The 17,502-nt window shown below is 35.1% G+C and overlaps 1 pseudogene; it reads left to right on the top strand.

Annotated features, from left to right (window-relative positions):
• LOC137240786 (uncharacterized) overlaps positions 1-5,782 on the top strand; it is a 99,863-nt pseudogene extending 94,081 nt beyond the window's left edge.
• Positions 5,783-17,502: the final 11,720 nt, after the last annotated feature.

Below are 17,502 nucleotides of genomic sequence, written 5' to 3'. Positions count from 1 at the left end.
ATGTAATTAATAATTTTTGTCTTCTATCAGTAAACTATTTTGAGGACTTGGGAGTCACGATAGATACTAAACTTAGTTTCAACCTTCATATTAATGGTACTGTCGGAAAGGTTCTTTCATTCGTGAAACGGTGGTCCAAAGAATTTAGTGGCCCTTATGTAACTAAAGCACTTTTCACCAATTTAGTTAGACCGATAATAGAATACGGATCAATAGTCTGGAATCCTAAATATCGAGTTCATGCAGATAGACTTGAGTCAGTACAAAAACAATTTCTAATTTTCTCTTTAAAAAATGTTCAGTGGGACTCTGACTATAATCTTCCCCTTATACTAGTCGGTTGAAGCTTATCAATCTTCCAACTCTTCCCAGTCGTAGAGAAATGCCAGGCATAATATTTATGGCTAAACTACTGAATGAATTGATTTCTAGCCCAATTCTCTTAAACGAAGTAAACTTTAACGTCCCATCACGAGGGTCAAGACATTAGAAACCTCTTTTTTTGAGGCAGTGTAGAACTAATTTCGATTTAAATGAACCTTTTCGGTGTTTGTGTCATGATTTCAACACTCATTCTAGTTCCTTTGATATAACGAATTCTCTTTTTACCATAAAGAAAACTGTCCTAACCTATCTTAACTTGTAACAAAAATTAACAAAAATAATAAAAATTTTACGTACCAAAAAGTTCACTTACTTAACAATGTAGTATATGCATAATTTCTAACTGTTATTTATAACACTCAGCTGATGATTTTTATTCTGTAGCTGAGCAGTTTTAGATCTCAACGCTTACTAACCTCCGCCTATCAACAACTCGGCAAAAACAATTCCGCCCGTTGTGCGGATGCGCCCCTCGCGTCGGTTGGGCGGTCTTTAGAGGGTATTAGGCCGTTGGGTATTATTATTATTATTATTCTATGCTCTCACCGTTCCTGCGTTCCGTCGGGTTGACTGGTGCCCTCAGAGAGCAGGTGTGAGAGTCAATTTGCAAAATCAGTGACAGTCTGTTGCTATTGTGACCTTTCGACGTCTAGCTTTTTTTGTTTTTTTGTTGCTTGGTGTTAGTCGCGCAGAGGCGGGCGCATATTTTGGCTGATAATGGACCGATGGTCGATGTTAGGTTCTCGGATCGTGCGAACATGTAAAGCACTGGAGATATGCCATCCATCTATTACAACGTGTTACATCTGATTGTGTGTATTTCGGTCGGTAACTTCTACTTACTTACTAACCTAGCATAAGTCTCACGAGTACACAATGAAACTATTCCCCATTCCTCCATAATTTACTCATACACATATGTAAAGTCTTAGAGACACAAAAACAATCAAAAAATATCTATGTCTGGGTTTTGGCCTTAATGGAATTTCTTTAAAAATAAGTGTAAAATGTCAGCGCCTAGACATGCCGCTGGCATGCAGCAGTAGCTCAACAGATGCAGCTGTTGCCAATATCTTGAGGTCGTCACAGCTACTGATGCTGCGCGCACCTATTGCGACCAATTGTGTGTGTGATCATGAGTGCGCCCAAAACTACAACACGTATGACTGAGGTGGTGACACGAATGCTATTTTGACAGGCTGCGAGTCTTGTACTATACGGCAAGCAGGCTGGACTACTTATGGTAGCTGCATTTGTCGAAGTACAAATCCAAGTACAGCATCATATTTTTATTTTCTAGGTAGAAAGGGGAAGTAGGGTAGCAGAAAAGGGAAGTAGGGGAGCAGAAAGTTGAAAGTAGGTACGCAAAAGAGCAAAGTATAGTGTCTGATGTTCCTGCATGTGTGTATATTAAAAATTCGTATATTCAACTAGTATGTCTGGCAGTGCTCCATATTAGGGATGTCAATCACGATAATTTGAGATGATTTTGTGTTTATATAAAAACTGGGTATATGCGACATGCGGCTGATGAAACCACTTAGATACAAGTTTGGTTTCCAAAGTGTGATTTAAAGTGAAATCACATTTTCGGTATAAGTGAAGTAAAATTTGAGAATGAGTACAATCTGCGGCCTTTAAGTCCATTGCGTCCGGTATTATTTGAAAAAAGTTTTTTAGCTTGCAATGATTACGAATATTAGCAACACTAACTGAAACGTTGTGTCTTTTGAATTTTTAATTAATTAGCACTCATTAAATTGAACATTTTGTGTGACAAGAAAATTCATTTTGTGGTTCGACAACGCGCCGCCTCCATGCATGTAAAACAAAGCAGAAGCGCACTCTTAGGCCGTCAGTCAGCCGACCGTACGTTTTTGTCTTATATCTAATTACAAACAGTGACACTCAACGGCACTTTTCAAAAATAGAAAAATTGAATTTACTTTAAAATTTATTATGAAAAACGTACTTTTAAGCAGTCTACTAGGGAAAAGAGATAAGTGGATCAATTTTACTTTCAAGTTATTACAGGCGTGTTTAACGGTGACGGGTGCGAGATTTTGACTCGACTTGACTCAGACTTTAAGATATTTCTTTTTAACTAGTAATTATAGCTGTTTTGAAAGTGTATAACTACACTGAAAGAAAAATCAGCCGAAATGCGGGTCAATTCAACCAAAATTTCTGTAAATTTTTAACCATCGCAACAAGATGCTGAATCAACTGCGCACACATCGTTGATTCGTAATTGACCGTTTTAGTAGTCAAATGAGCAAAAAAAAGTTGTTGCGACAGCTTTGACGAAAGTACCTATGTTGAGGCATTTGCAAGGCAGATGAGTTTTCACTAAGATCTTTTTATGTCAAAAATACACTCGTAGTGCTTGCCGAACAGTGCCGAGGGGCGACCCCGATTAGGAATATTTTCTTCGAATTGAAAAACCTTATTTCTAAAATTTTTATACTGCTTTGTCCGGGGTGTAAACCCAGAGCCTTCGGTATGGTAGGCGGAGCACGCTACCATCACACCACGGCGGCCGCCATATACATACGTAAATATGTATGTGCATACATATAGTACACAGCATACATAAGTACAAAGTATAGAGCACAGTGAGCGTAAAATTCTCTTTGAAATTTGCTCATGTATTGACTGTTGATCGCTGTTGAATTGACCAGGGAGATCAGTTGTGTTAACAAAAAAATCAGTTAGATTGATTAGGAATCTGTCAATTTTACAGAATTTTGTTAACTTAAGAGCGGCAATTTCTCTTCTGTTCAAATGACTAAACTTGTTTGTTCGCTTGACAAAGAACTCGGTCGAATTAACAATAATTCGATCAATTTCACCGAATCTCCGTTAAGTCAAGAACAACAGAACCGATTTGTCGATTTTACTAGCACCATTTCGAATACTCATGTGATACAAAACTACTGAAATATAAAATTAGTATTACTATGTAAGTGGCTGACTTCATTTCACAATTTCAGAAAAACTATACAAATGCTTTCAAAATCGGCTGCACCGTATGTTTAAGCGTGAAATTAAGATCCAATCCCTTAACCTAAGTTTTGTAGTTTACAAAGCAAGTAGAAAAATAGATTTTGACGGAACGGCTAAGAAGGTTTTGTGTGGACATATAATGTTTCCGAGATGGTCGTACTAGTATATTAAAGGTTCTTTATTAAAGGAACGTACCGGATCTATATCCGGCGAAGGACCATCAACATCGATAACACTCCTCAAGGCCTTCGGGGAGTGTCCTTATCGCTACAACAACAACAACAACAACAACTCGAAAAGTGCGGATTTTCATGGCTTTTGCACTACGATAATGTACCAGCTCATACTTCATTGCTTGTTCGTGAATTTTTGGCCAAAAATAATATTGTAACGACAGTGTTGGATCTAGGATTATACTTTCGGGGGAGGGGGTGGTGGTTTTACTTCATTATTTTATGTCGTATATTTGATTGTAATGAATGCGAATGAAAGATGATGCTCCGGCCAAGAAAGTATTTCTATCGGAACCCGCCTATGGAAGCAGAGGTAGAGGGCGGCCCCCACTCCGTTGGAAGGACCAGGTGGAAAACGATTTAAACTCCCTTGGTGTGACCCATTGGCGCCGGTTGGCGGAGCGAAGGAGCGACTGGCGCGCCTTGTTGGACGGCCATAACCGTTTAGACGGTTAAGCGCCAATTAAGTAAGTAAGTATTTGATTGTAACATAATTTTGGCATGGTGCATTTATTGAGATATTTAATGTATTTAAAAATATTACTTTTTTTAGCATTTATATTAAACAAAATAAACATGTATTATTGATAAAAATCTATAGACAACATATACTTGTTATCTGCCTAAACCACAGAGCAGCGCTCAGACCGCCTTACAACTGTATACTATGCATTCTGCTTTAAACGTCAGAGCTATCTTGTATAAGTTAACACAGTCGGCATGAATTCAAATAAGCAATAATAAAAAAAATTTCAAATTTAGTGAACGAATCAAAGGATTTTGTTGTTTTGGCAGACGGTACCACAGATTCTGCTGGGATTGAGCTATTTTCCGGCCGTCCGGTATGTGGATTCTTCAACAAATAAGCTTCAGAAGGACTTTTTGGGATTCGTAGAACTTCAAAACGCTTCTGGGGAAGATCTTACAAAAACCATTAAAAAGTATCTTTAGGAAGTAGCTTTAGATTGCTCTTATTATTATGGTCAAGGTTAAGATGGAGCTCCAGCGATGAGTGGAGAATTTCATGGTGCACAAGCATACGTTCAATTGGATTTTTCTCATACTATTTATGTGCACTGTGTAGCACATAGTTTTAATTTAACGGTAAATGCAGCTTGTGATGTAGCTGGCATCAAGAATGCATCGGATCAATACATGATTTTTAACGATGGCCAGAAAGGCAAAACGTTATTCAGAAAAAAAATGTCGATTATACAAAAAGAAAAAAATTGCAAAGCGTCTGCCCAACAAGATGAGCTCAATGTCATGAAGCGGTATCCACTTGCATTGAACTTCAGCCAGTAATCTTCGAAGTATTTGAAGAGATAGCAGAAGGGAAAGACGACAAAACTTCAGCACAAGCTTCTCAGTTTCAGGCTGCTATTTCTACCGTGAAATTCCAAACGTCTTGTTATATAATGCAGTCTGTGCATTCCATCGTTTTCCGTTTGAGTAAGCAATTGCAATCAGCAATGCAAGATTTGTCCGAGGCTCTGAAATGTGCAAAAGATGATATGCGGGAATTTCAAGAAATGTGACAAAACTCAGAAATAAATTTTCACGAAATTTTCGAAAATGTATAGATGCAACGTTGATGCTGAAAGCGTCGAAGATTATTATAGAATCACATTCTATATATCATTCCTTGATGCATTCATAACTCATATCCAGAGTGGTTTCATGAAACACCAATCAATTTTCGAAAATTTCGGTGTTTTGTTCCCCAAAAATGAGTACATCGCTGAAAAATGCAATATAATTCATGAATTTTATGAAAGTTTCTCAATCGTTTCAAAATTGAGTTTACAATGGAAGTCAAAATGTGGAGAAGGCCAGTCGATGGTCGGAATTTTAAAAACTTGTTTGAAACACCTGAAGTGGGTACAATTTTGATGATTACCTAAAAAATTTGCGTGCTATATTTCTTATTTATCCGATTTTTTCAGATGGTGAATCCAAATGCTTGCGAACATCTAAAAAAGATATTGCGCATATTAGCCGTTCTACCAGATTCGACAGCAAAACTAGAACGCACATTGTCTGCCTTCAATCGGTTAAAATCATATTTGCGGACTACAATCAGTCAAGAACGTTTGGATGAACTCGCTTCATTGAATATCCATATTGATATACCACTTTATGTAAACAAAGTAGTGTAAGAGTTTTTCAAAAAACCTAGGTGATTGTTGAGAAATAGTTATGGGAAAAGACAGTTTCTTAATGCAGTATGTATTTTTGAACCCGAAAACCCCTCCGTAAATCCGCCACTGTGTAACCCCATCCCCCAACCCCGTGTGACTTTTTTCTATATCCAAAAATAAAGAGACCCTGAAGGGCTATCATTTTACAAGCATAGATTAAATTAAAAGCGCATCACTGAAAGAGCAGAAGGCTATCCCAAAGATCGAGTTTGAAAGTGTTTCGAGGATTGGAAGGAGCGCTGGCACAAGATCATAATATCTAATGGGGAGATTTGAAGGCGACAACACTAATGTGGATGAATAAATAAATATCTTTTTCAAAAAACGAAAATTCTCGTCATTTTCTGAACACACCTCGTATATTCGCTATTCGATTTGCCTGAAATTTGATATACAGGTATCCCTTTGCTTGGTATGATGATGCCAACGAAGTGTAACTTCTCATGTGCGTTCATACATAAGAATAAACACATTTTTTATACCTTTCATGAACATGAAATGATATATTAATTTTGGTCCGATGTTTGTAACGTTCAGAAATATAGAAGATAGACTTACCATTAAGTATAGCGAATTGATCAGGGCGACGAACTGAGTTGATATAGCCATGTCCGCCTGTCCGTCCGTCCGTCCGTCTATCCGTCCTTCCGTCTGTCCGTCTGTCTGTTTGAACGCAAACTATTTCCTCAAATTTTGAGATGTCTCAATGAAATTTGGCACAAGTATGTATTTTTTAATTATATTAGATATTTGTCGGAACCGGTAGGATCGGACCACTATAACATATATCTCCCATACAACCGATCGTTCAGATAAGACGATTTTGGTCATTCCTGCCGCAATTTAGAAAGCATAAACGTGAAACTCGGTGATATATATTCTTATATATCATAGAAGATAACCTGAAAAAATGACTTTGATCGGAGCTATATATAGTATATATCCCATACAACCGATCGTTCAGATAGAAAGATTTTTGGCAATTTCTCCCTAAGTTTCAAATATGACAACGTGCAACTTGGTGATATATATTGTAATATATCATAGAAGATTTCCTGTAAAAATCATTTCGATCGGAGCTATATATAATATATATCCCATACAACCGATCGTTCAGATAAGGGGGTTTTTGCCATTTTTTATTTTATATTTATATTAAAAATCGTTTAGGTATGTACATCAGTTCACTATATATTTCTTATCTTATACATCCGATTATTTGGAGATTACGAACGGGATAAGATTATTGTTCAGCCCCATTCATGAAAGGTATGAAGTCTTCGGCACAGCCGAATACGGTCCCGTCCTTACTTGTTTTATTTTTAATAAACCTTTAAAGGCTTAATAATATAGGATTCCTCTTACAATTGCTTTACGTTTTTCATGTCTTAGACAATCATTTAATTCCAGTTTATTGTCCGTGGTGTCTTTTCTGGCGTAAAGATCCTACAATAAAAACTTCGTCATCAAAACGCATTCGCTAAGTAGTAGGGGCTTGGGTATTTCTAAAAAAAATTGCCACTAAAGCATGTGCTACATGCATATGAAAACGGTCTCTGCTTAAATTTTTTTAGGTCACCACTAAAGTGCCTATTATAAACTTGGTGAATATTTTACTTAGACTCGAATTAGAAGTAACAAAAAGCTAAGGCAGGCCTGTCGTTTAACACTTCCGCAAGTTATTTTAATTCAAGGAACAAAACCAATTTATACTTACTCTTTAATTCACTTTCATTTCGTTCTAGACTTACCTGGTCATATGTATTTTGATGAGTTGAGTGGAAATATCGATTTAGATCACATCCAAATTTTTAGAAAATTTTTTATTATGCATGCGGATAACAAACACGACATCGCTCACTTATCCAGTAGACCTTGTGAATGCATGTATATCTTTAATTAAAGAAAATTTTAATTGATTTAGGAAGCAGTAATAAGAAAGCCGAGTGTCACAATTTTGTTGCTATACTTAACAGACATACATATAAACAAGCAATTACCCTGCGAGTTGCTGCCGCAGATAAACTAATTCCATACATTAGTATCTATTTGAAAAAACCATTCTGTTTAATTTAAACTCTAATACTGTGCTTTCTCCCATTCACTCTCCTCTATATTTCATCTCCCGTTTATCACCCGTTCATCTCTAACTTCTCCTCTCTTTTCCTTTTCTTTACTTTTTCCGATATATTCCTTATCCATGCACCCCTTCTTCTGAACCTTTCCCTCCAATCCTATCGCCATCCCTTTTTCGTTCCTCTCTCGCCTTCTGCCTCTGTCTGTCCATGGGTATGTTATTCTCTTCATCTTTGACCATGTGCCTCACATTCTGTACTTGTTTCTTTACCAACCCGTTTTTCTGTCACCATGCCGTTTCTCTAACCTCTCAATCTTCTTCTTCCCCTTACTTCCTCCTTTCCACAAATCTGCCCAACGAATAACGAGTGCAATTTTTTGAAAAAGGCTCAACTTCGCACATTCTCAAAGAAAAGTATTCCAAATATCGACCTAGGCGAAGAGCTTGTTGTGTGTACCAAATATCGAGCAAACTGCATCACAAGCAACCTTTTTTGGAATTGACCAATCTCTACTGTCCCAAGTATTTACCCATTTCAAAAGCAGCCCAAATACATAGGTTATATAGGGAACACTTCTCTACTCTCCTAAGCGATCCCGCAATCGATGGTGATGGCATAAATGCCCCTACCCGATTCTGACGAAATAAGAATAGCAAACAACAAGGCCGCGGGCGCTGATAGATTGCCTGCGGAGCTATTCAAAAACTACGGCAAACAATTGATAAAGCACAAGCATCAGCTTCTTTGCAAAATTAGGTCAGACGGTCGTTTCCCCAGTATTTTAATGGGAATGAACTGTATTTTTGGTATGATTTATACCATTCAAGATCTCCGACAAAAACAACAGCATTGGTTCTTACACATGTTACGTATTAACATCTCATTTCTCCCATTTCTCTAACGAATAAACATATCTCATGCGAGATGTTTTGAAACATTCATTAGAAGCTATCTCAACCGATTGTACAGATAAACACGAGTTCTTAAGGCTCCACAAATATACCAATCTTCGTCATAGCACTCAGTGGAAAGGCAAAATTTTATTGAAAACAAAAAAGTATAATTTTTGAAATAGTTGATTTTTACAATTGGATGACTTACGTCCTCTCAGCAATGTCATAAACCTTAATAACATTATAGTTCAGTTACTTGTATGAAGGGTGTAAATCAGTTCCAACTTTACTTGTTTTATGCTGTTTTAATATAATCAGAAAAGTACTTTGCTGTGCAGAAGTTTTGCTACTTAAAATTAAACATAAACATAAGCAAGTTTAAAATTATATTGCTTTTGCATACTTACACATTATATTTAATAATATTGAAAATCCATCAAAAAACTGAATTTGCGGTGAAGTGGTGCTTGAAAAATTTTAATGCGTTTAAATTCAATTTAATTTAAGTAACACAATCAAAACAAGTTTTCTCGCTGAAAATGCGAAGCTAACTTTAAATACGCAATATGTATGAGTTAGCTAAGGACTTGCAGATATTCACTGAGTTCGGCAATACTTGTGGATGCGACTTACGAGCTATAAAATCAATTATTTAAAGCTATGTTGCAAGGCAAAAGTCATTATGACACAATTACAATTCTTCGAATTGTACGAGATTTTAAGGCCGAAGATAGAGCAAAAATTAGTCTTCGAAATAATAGAGAGCTTTTGAAAGTGGTACAACGAATGGTTTTATATTAGTTTGGCCTAAAATATACCAAATTTAAAATCGTATTAACTTTATGTTTTCTTGCTAAAAGAACAAATATAATAATTATACTCAGTTGAGCAGAGCTAACAGAGTATATTAACTTTGATTGGATAACGGTTGGTTGTACAGGTATAAAGAAATCGAGATAGATATAGACTTCCATTTATCAAAATCATCAGGATCGAAAAAAACTATGATTGAGCCATGTCCGTCCGCCCGTCCGTCTGCCCGTTAACACGATAACTTGAGTAAATTTTGAGGTATCCTGATGAAATTTGGTATGTATGTTCCTGAGCACTTGTCTCAGATCGAAAGTGTGATAATTCATTACCAAAGACGGATAAAGGATGAAACTTGGTAGATGCATTACCCTATGACGCAAAATAGAAAATTTGAAAAATATTGGACAATGGGCGTGGCACCGCCCACTTTTAAAAGAAGGTAATTTAAAAGTTTTGCAAGCTGTAATTTGGCAGCCGTTAGAGATATCATAATGAAATTTGGTAGGCTCGTTACTCCTATTACTGTATGTATCCTAAATAAAAATTATCGAAATCGTGTGACGAACACGCCCACTTTTAAAAAAAATTTATTTTAAAGTCAAATTTTAACAAAAAATTTAATGTCTTTACAGGATAAAAATAAATTGTGTCAACATTCGACTCCAGTAATGATATGGTGCAACAAAATACAAAGATAAAAGAAAATTTCAAAATGGGCGTAACTCCGCCCTTTTTCATTTAATTCGTCTAGAATACTTTTAATGCCATAAGTCGAACAAAAATTTACCAATCCTTGTGAAATTTGGTACGGACATAGATTCTATGACGATAACTGTTTTCTGTAAAAATGGGCGAAATCGGTTGAAGCCACGCCCAGTTTTTATCGACCGTCTGTCCTTCCGCTCGGCCGATAACACGATAACTTCCGCAAAAAACGATATATCTTTACTAAACTCAGTTCACGTACTTATGTGAAGTCACTTTATCTTGGTATAAAATATGACCGAAATCCGACTATGACCACACCCAATTTTCCGATATCGAAAATTTCGAAAAATTAAAAAATGCCATAATTCTGTACCAAATATGAAAAAAGAGATAAAACATGGTAATTGGATTGGTTTATTGACGCAAAACATAACTTTAGAAAAAACTTTGTAAAATGGGTGTGACACCTACCATATTAAGTAGAAGAAAACGAAAAAGTTCTGTAGGGCGAAATCAAAAGCCCTTGGAATCTTGGCAGGAATACTGTTCGTGGTATGACATATATAAATAAATTAGCGGTACCCGAGAGAAGATGTTCTGGGTCACCTTGGTCCACATTTTCATCGATATCTCGAAAACGCCTTCATATATACAACTAAGGGCTACTCCCTTTTAAAACCCTCATTAATAGTTTTAATTTGATACCCATATCGTACAAACACATTCTAAAGTCACCCCTGGTCCACCCTTATTGCGATATCTCGAAAAGGCGTCCACACCTATAAAACTAAGGCCCACTACGTTTTATATAATCATTAACACTTTTCATTTGATACACATGTCATACAAACACATCCCAGAGTTACCCTACGTTCTTTTGCTAAATGGTGATTTTCCCTTATTTTGTCTCCAAAGCTGTCAGCTGAGTATGTAATGTTCGGTTACACCCGAACTTAGCCTTCCTTACTTGTTTGTTACAGTATTGGTTTTCAATGCAAGTACACATTTAAGTAATACTAAGACAGTAGGTGAACTGCTTTAAACAAGAATGTATGTTTCCATATCAAAGCAGCATTCAAAATTTAGAAACAAGTGTTTTCAATTAGAAATAATTTTCTCAGCGGTGCCACCCCTCGGCAGTGATTGAATATCTTCTCAGTGAAAACTAATCTGCCTTGCAGGTGACGGAATTAGTCAGCGATTTTACTAAATATTAGAAAAGTCAATTTCTATTCTGATATCAAGGACTTCTTTCCACCCACCGAAATACCTCCGGTCCAGGAAAATAAAGGTAAAGGCGTTGCCATTTTAAAAACTTGTATATTTATAGAGTGATATCCGCTGGAAAGCGGTACAGTCCTGCTAGATTACAAAACTAAGAACTGCTACTAGATATCTTTTAATTGGAGCTTACGATTCTTCCCGAAAGGCAGCTAATTGAAGCTCAAAACACTGCCATAATCGCGAGCTTATCGTTATTTAATTAAGTAGCTACATTATCTTGTGGTTTTGTAGAATTTTTCGCATATATTCCAGAAGAAATCCTAATCTCTATTTAATACCGCCATTGTAGTGACTGAATTGAATGTCAATAACAAAATCGATAACTCTTCCATATCATGCCGACAACGAGTTTTTATCACACCGATAATAAATCTATGAGTTTTCGAAAACAAATATATATCATTTTGTTTGCTATAACTTTTTGATAAAAAATCGATAATTTTTCGATAACACTCCCATCAGAAACTGGTAATAATTCTACTACATTTAAATAACATTTCGAGAATTTTCGATGTTAAATCAAAAACTTTAATCTACTTAAATTTAAATTAATTTGATCTAAATACATTTAATTTTAATATAACTAAGTTTAATTTTAATTCATTTTTATACCTTTCATGAACATGAAATGGTATACTAACTTTGGTCCGATGTTTGTAACGTTGCGAAATATAGAAGAAATGAAATTTGGCACAAGAATGTATCTTTGTATTATATTAGACATTTGTCGGATCCGGTAGGATCGGACCACTATAACATATATCTCCCATACAACCGATCGTTCAAATAAGACGATTTTGGTCATTCCTGCCGCACTTTAGAAAGTATAAACGTGAATCTCGGTGATATATATTCTAATATATTATAGAAGATATCCTGAAAAAATCAATTTGTTTGGAGCTATATATAGTTATATCAAATAAAACCGATCGGTGAGATAGAAAGATTTTAGGCCATTTCTCCCTTAATTTATAAAGAGCTTTATATGAATGATATTTCATTTCCCAAGTGGATTTATAACAATAAATAGGAAAATCTTCAAATTTAAAAAAACGGGCGTGGCACCGCCCCTTTTATGACTTAACAATTTTCTATGTTTCGGGAGCCGTAACTCGAAGAAAAATTAACGGATCGTAATAGAATTGGGTACACAAATTTTCCCTATAGCAGGAAATATTTCTAGGGAAATTGGGCGAGATCGGTTAAAGACCACACCCACTTTTATATAAAAGATTTTTAAAAGGATCGAGGGTGAATAAAATAAACCATATCTTTGGAAAGAAGAGCTTTATATCAATGGAATTTCATTTCCCAAGTTGATTTATAACAATAAATAGTAAAAACTTCAAATTTAAAAAAATGGGCGTGGCACCGCCCCTTTTATGACTGAGCAATTTTCTATGTTTCGGGAGCCATAACTCGAAGAAGCATTTACATATCGTAATGAAATTGTGTACACATATTTTCCTTATAGCAGAAAATATTTCTAGTAAAAATTACCGGGATCGGTTAAAGACCACGGCAACTTATATATAAAACAAGTTTAAAAGGGTCGTAGACTAAAATAATAAGCTATAATTTAGCAAAAAATAGTTTTGAATCAATGATATTTCACTTATCAAATTTTATTGTAAGAGGAAATGGGGAGACATTTTTTTAAACGGGCGGTGCCGCGTGTTATGTAGAAAAGTAATTTATATGAAATGAAATGTACAACTAAAGTTCACGTTGAGTATATAATGTTCGGTTACACCCGAACTTAGCCTTCCTTACTTGTTTTAATCTAATTTCATTTTATTTCTACTCACTTCTTTCCATTTTATTTCGTTAAATTAGTTTGATTTCATTTAATTTAATGTTATTTTATTTAATATGATTTTGTTATATTTAATTTACTCAATTTTTTATTGAATTAAATTTAGTTAATAAATTTTTTTGGATTTTTATTTTTTTTATTTATTTTAATTATTTACTTTTATTTAATTTTTTGGTTGGACTTTATTTTTTCACATAAATCTAACCATATAATTTACAGAGATGTTGAAGCAAACAAAATTTACAAAGACAAAAATTTCGACATAAACCTGAATACCTAACTTTATATGTAGATGACGTCTTGCTGTTCCGTGATTTCAATAAAATTAGTATATGAAAGTAAATAATCCTTCTGTCTACTAGCAAAATCAATACATTTATCTTATATTGAGTAGGGCAGTTAGAAATGTCTTTACTTCATTATGCTCTAACGTTCACAAATAACAAATAATTAACTTTGTTTATATACTCGCTAATATCTTGACATTTGAGTGCGCTTGACGTGTGTGTAAGTATAAATAGAATTATCCATCAATTACTCACATAAAAAAGCTCAACTTGTTTTCAAAGTAAAACATCTCTACACACACCCAATATTATTATGTACGTGTATTTGTACATTGCTTAATACTAAAGGTTATTAATTAATTTTTATACGTTGGTACATCATTCACACTTGATGAGACCTTGAGTTTCTATTTTTGATTTATGAATACTTGTATATATTAACTTGAATGCAAAGCTGAAATACTTAAAGGGACATATTTATATGTTTGTATTACTAATCATGTCACATGGAAAAGTTGGAGAGCCAAAACAAATAATCACGTAAAGAGTGTTTCGATTGGTACTCGGAAAACTCGATAGCGTGTTTCGTGATAACAAACGTCAATTGGGAGCACCAAAGGAGGCCAATTTGGCCTCCACCTGCCTCGCCCAACTCGGTGGAGCCCTCTTATTTCCTCTGCTTCCAAACTGCGGTGTCTTTTAAAATACCTTCTTGGCCGAAGCATCCTCGTTCATAAGCTTAACGTGACCTAGCTAGCAAAGCTTAAGACTTTTATTTGTTTCACTATCTTCATAAATGCGAAAATATTTTACAGCTCATCACTATAGCACCTTTGATATTCGCCTACGGCGAATACATTTTTTCTCAAAAACTCCAAAAAGCCGTTTTATCTACTCTCGGCATCATCCACGGTTACAAGCGATGGTTATTCTGCGTTTGTTTTTTAAGCTGACAAAATTTTTCGCTTTTGCTGCTGGTTTTTAGGTACACGAAGTCCTTTTCAGTTACCAAAGCTTCAATACGCCAATTCTTTCTTAGATGACAGCAAGTATTTCATCTCTATCCATTACCGAACCCACTAGTTTTCTCTTTATCGAATCAAGGTTTGAAACCACAGCCATTTTTTACCCAGCTTTTGTCTGTCCCTTCGTCCGCTAATACCATAGCTTGTGCGAAAATCAAGATATCTTCACCAATTTTGGCACACCTAGCTTACCTGGATTCAAAATATATAAGTATTAATCAAAATCAGACCGTAATTACTACACGGCATTACTCAACGGCATTTCCAATGTAATTATGGTTGTAAGTAATATGGCAGCACAAAGCGCGAAATTTAATAGTGGTCCTGCTTTTTTCTGAATATCAGCACACAAACAATCACCACCTTTAACGATATTTGGCAACAACATTGTTTTTGGGACATTTACTATATTATATCTCGCGGCCGAATACGATACTTGCATATTTTTTAGAAGTGTATTTCAGCTTTCATATAATTTAATGTTCGCGATATTTCTCTGTAAATTTATACTTGATATGTACCTGTTTTTTGCCCAAACTTAGACTCCTTTACTTGTTATGTGGGTTATTTAGCTTGCATGGTAAAATTTAAAATATACGCACGAAAGGTCCATCGTAAGCCGAATAAACGAAAGGCAGTTGATTTCAGACTCACGCAATCATACTTCTTGTCATTACAGCACTGAGTTTGCGTTCATTCGTAGAGTGCTGTGCGTAGTGAAGAAGGGGGCTGCAACACTATGTTCGTTAGTGTGCGAGACTACCTGTTTCTAATAAATAGGACTTTGATTTATAATATGTGACCCGGCCTATGAAAAGGTGGCTTATGACTAAAAAAAAAAAAACTACTACTACTAAGAAACTGAAGAAAAGCATTGTTTATCTTTAACATCTGTTTCTCGTAATTTCTTTTTTGAGTCATAAGCCACCTTCTCATAGGCCGGGTTACATATGTATAGATATAAAAAAAGTTGGCGCGATATACTTGCGAAAAAGTCAGGCCCAGTTCCCCATCCAATTTGCGTTTTCTTTCTTTTGATTTTCCCTACAAGTTGGTCACATCTTTTGAAAGTCAGCTGACTTTTCACTGTGAAGTCTTTTATGGCAGAAATATACTCGAATTGTGCCGAATCATCGCCGATGGGCGAAATAATTTTTTTCTTAATGTTTGATATTGCTTTGCCAAACACTTCAACCCAGTCCCTTCGGTGTGGTAGGCGAGTCACGCTACCACCACACTACAGTGGGACTACTTTATTGGAATCGAACTCGTCCGGTAAATGTAACCATTTTTTGAGTATTTAATTACATAAACCAACAGCGACACAAGGAGAAGCGATTTGGATTTGAGCTTAGCTGTGTTTTGCTCACATTGAAAACGCCATTAAAGGTTTCTGTGAGGATTTGGTAGACATATGCATAAACTTATACTTAACATCCCCTTAGCCTTGACGAAAACAAAAACTTGTTTGCGCCAATGTACTCGTCCATATATGCTTCCAAATTCGACTAAATAGTTAAATATACACCAATATAAATAACGCAAAACAAATACATAAATAGGAAAAAAATTGTCTTCGACGGAATCGGATAAGTCAACAATTAGAGCGCGTTTCTTGTCTCGATATTTAATTATAGGGATGAAAGGGATATAAGACGATTTGGTTCGAAGTCTAGCCAATGGGGAGTTGAATGTTAAAACTTTTCTAACATTTGTGCGATACAAATACGTATGCAGTCAAACGAACTAGTCAATAACTTACCTTATGAGTCACATACTAGATGGAAATAGGCCAAATATCGACCCTAAAGACTTTGCTTGTAGAAATGGAGGATAGGATAGCGATGTGCAACTCGATGGCTTATTAACTGATGTGACGGCTTTCTCGTCTCACTAAGAATGTAATTCTTTTTCGTAACTACACGTTTAAGAGGTAGAGCCTGAATGTGAAATTTTTGGGCTGCTTATATGATAAAATCAATTTTTGTTGAAATTTAATAGGAGAGCGTAGAGCTTGGTTTAAATTTTAAACCAGACAAGTCTATACTTTTATTAAAAAAAAAAAAAAAATTGATGTTGTTTTTATTTTTATTTTCGGCCTTTCAAATGTTATATCAAAAAGAATTTCCGAGCTCTAGGCCACACATATATATTAATACTAAAAATGCAATTAATTATACCATATATGTTGTAGTTATTTATTTTGTCGATATTTCGATATCAATTAGAAATCATCTTCAGGGACTTGTGAATGCACCTTGTCGATTTCTAATTGAAATCGAAATATCGACAAAATAAATAAATACAACATATATGGTATAATTAATTGCATTTTTATTATTAATATATATGTGTGGCCTAGAGCTCGGAAATTCTTTTTGATAAAAAAAAAGAAAAAATTCGAAGAGTATCTAAGAGTTTAAACAGTTTTAAATTTTCTATTTTTAGATTTTCATCACTAAATTTAAACTTTTTGGCTTTGTTTTAAAACCTGAAGATTACACATATTTCTATTATTAGAACTTTTAAACTTTTTGGTTTTATTTTAAAACCATAAGGATACGCCAGTTTCTCCTTCTAAATTTTTTTAAGTTTTTCGGATTTGATCGTGAATTTTAAACGTCAGTTCATCTTAGGTTATGTTAAACTTGCCAGTCAATAAAGACCTCGCACAGACTGAATATATTCATTGAGATACCGGAATTTGTTTGACGATCAACGAAAAAACGCCAACTAGTTTCCAGACTTATGTTTTAAAAAAACTTCATCCTCTT

This window comes from Eurosta solidaginis, chromosome 1, assembly GCF_040869045.1.
Source record: "Eurosta solidaginis isolate ZX-2024a chromosome 1, ASM4086904v1, whole genome shotgun sequence".
NCBI classification, from domain to species: domain Eukaryota; kingdom Metazoa; phylum Arthropoda; class Insecta; order Diptera; family Tephritidae; genus Eurosta; species Eurosta solidaginis.
The sequence above is the reverse complement of the archived record's forward strand: the minus strand, read 5'-3'. Positions and strand labels throughout refer to the sequence as shown.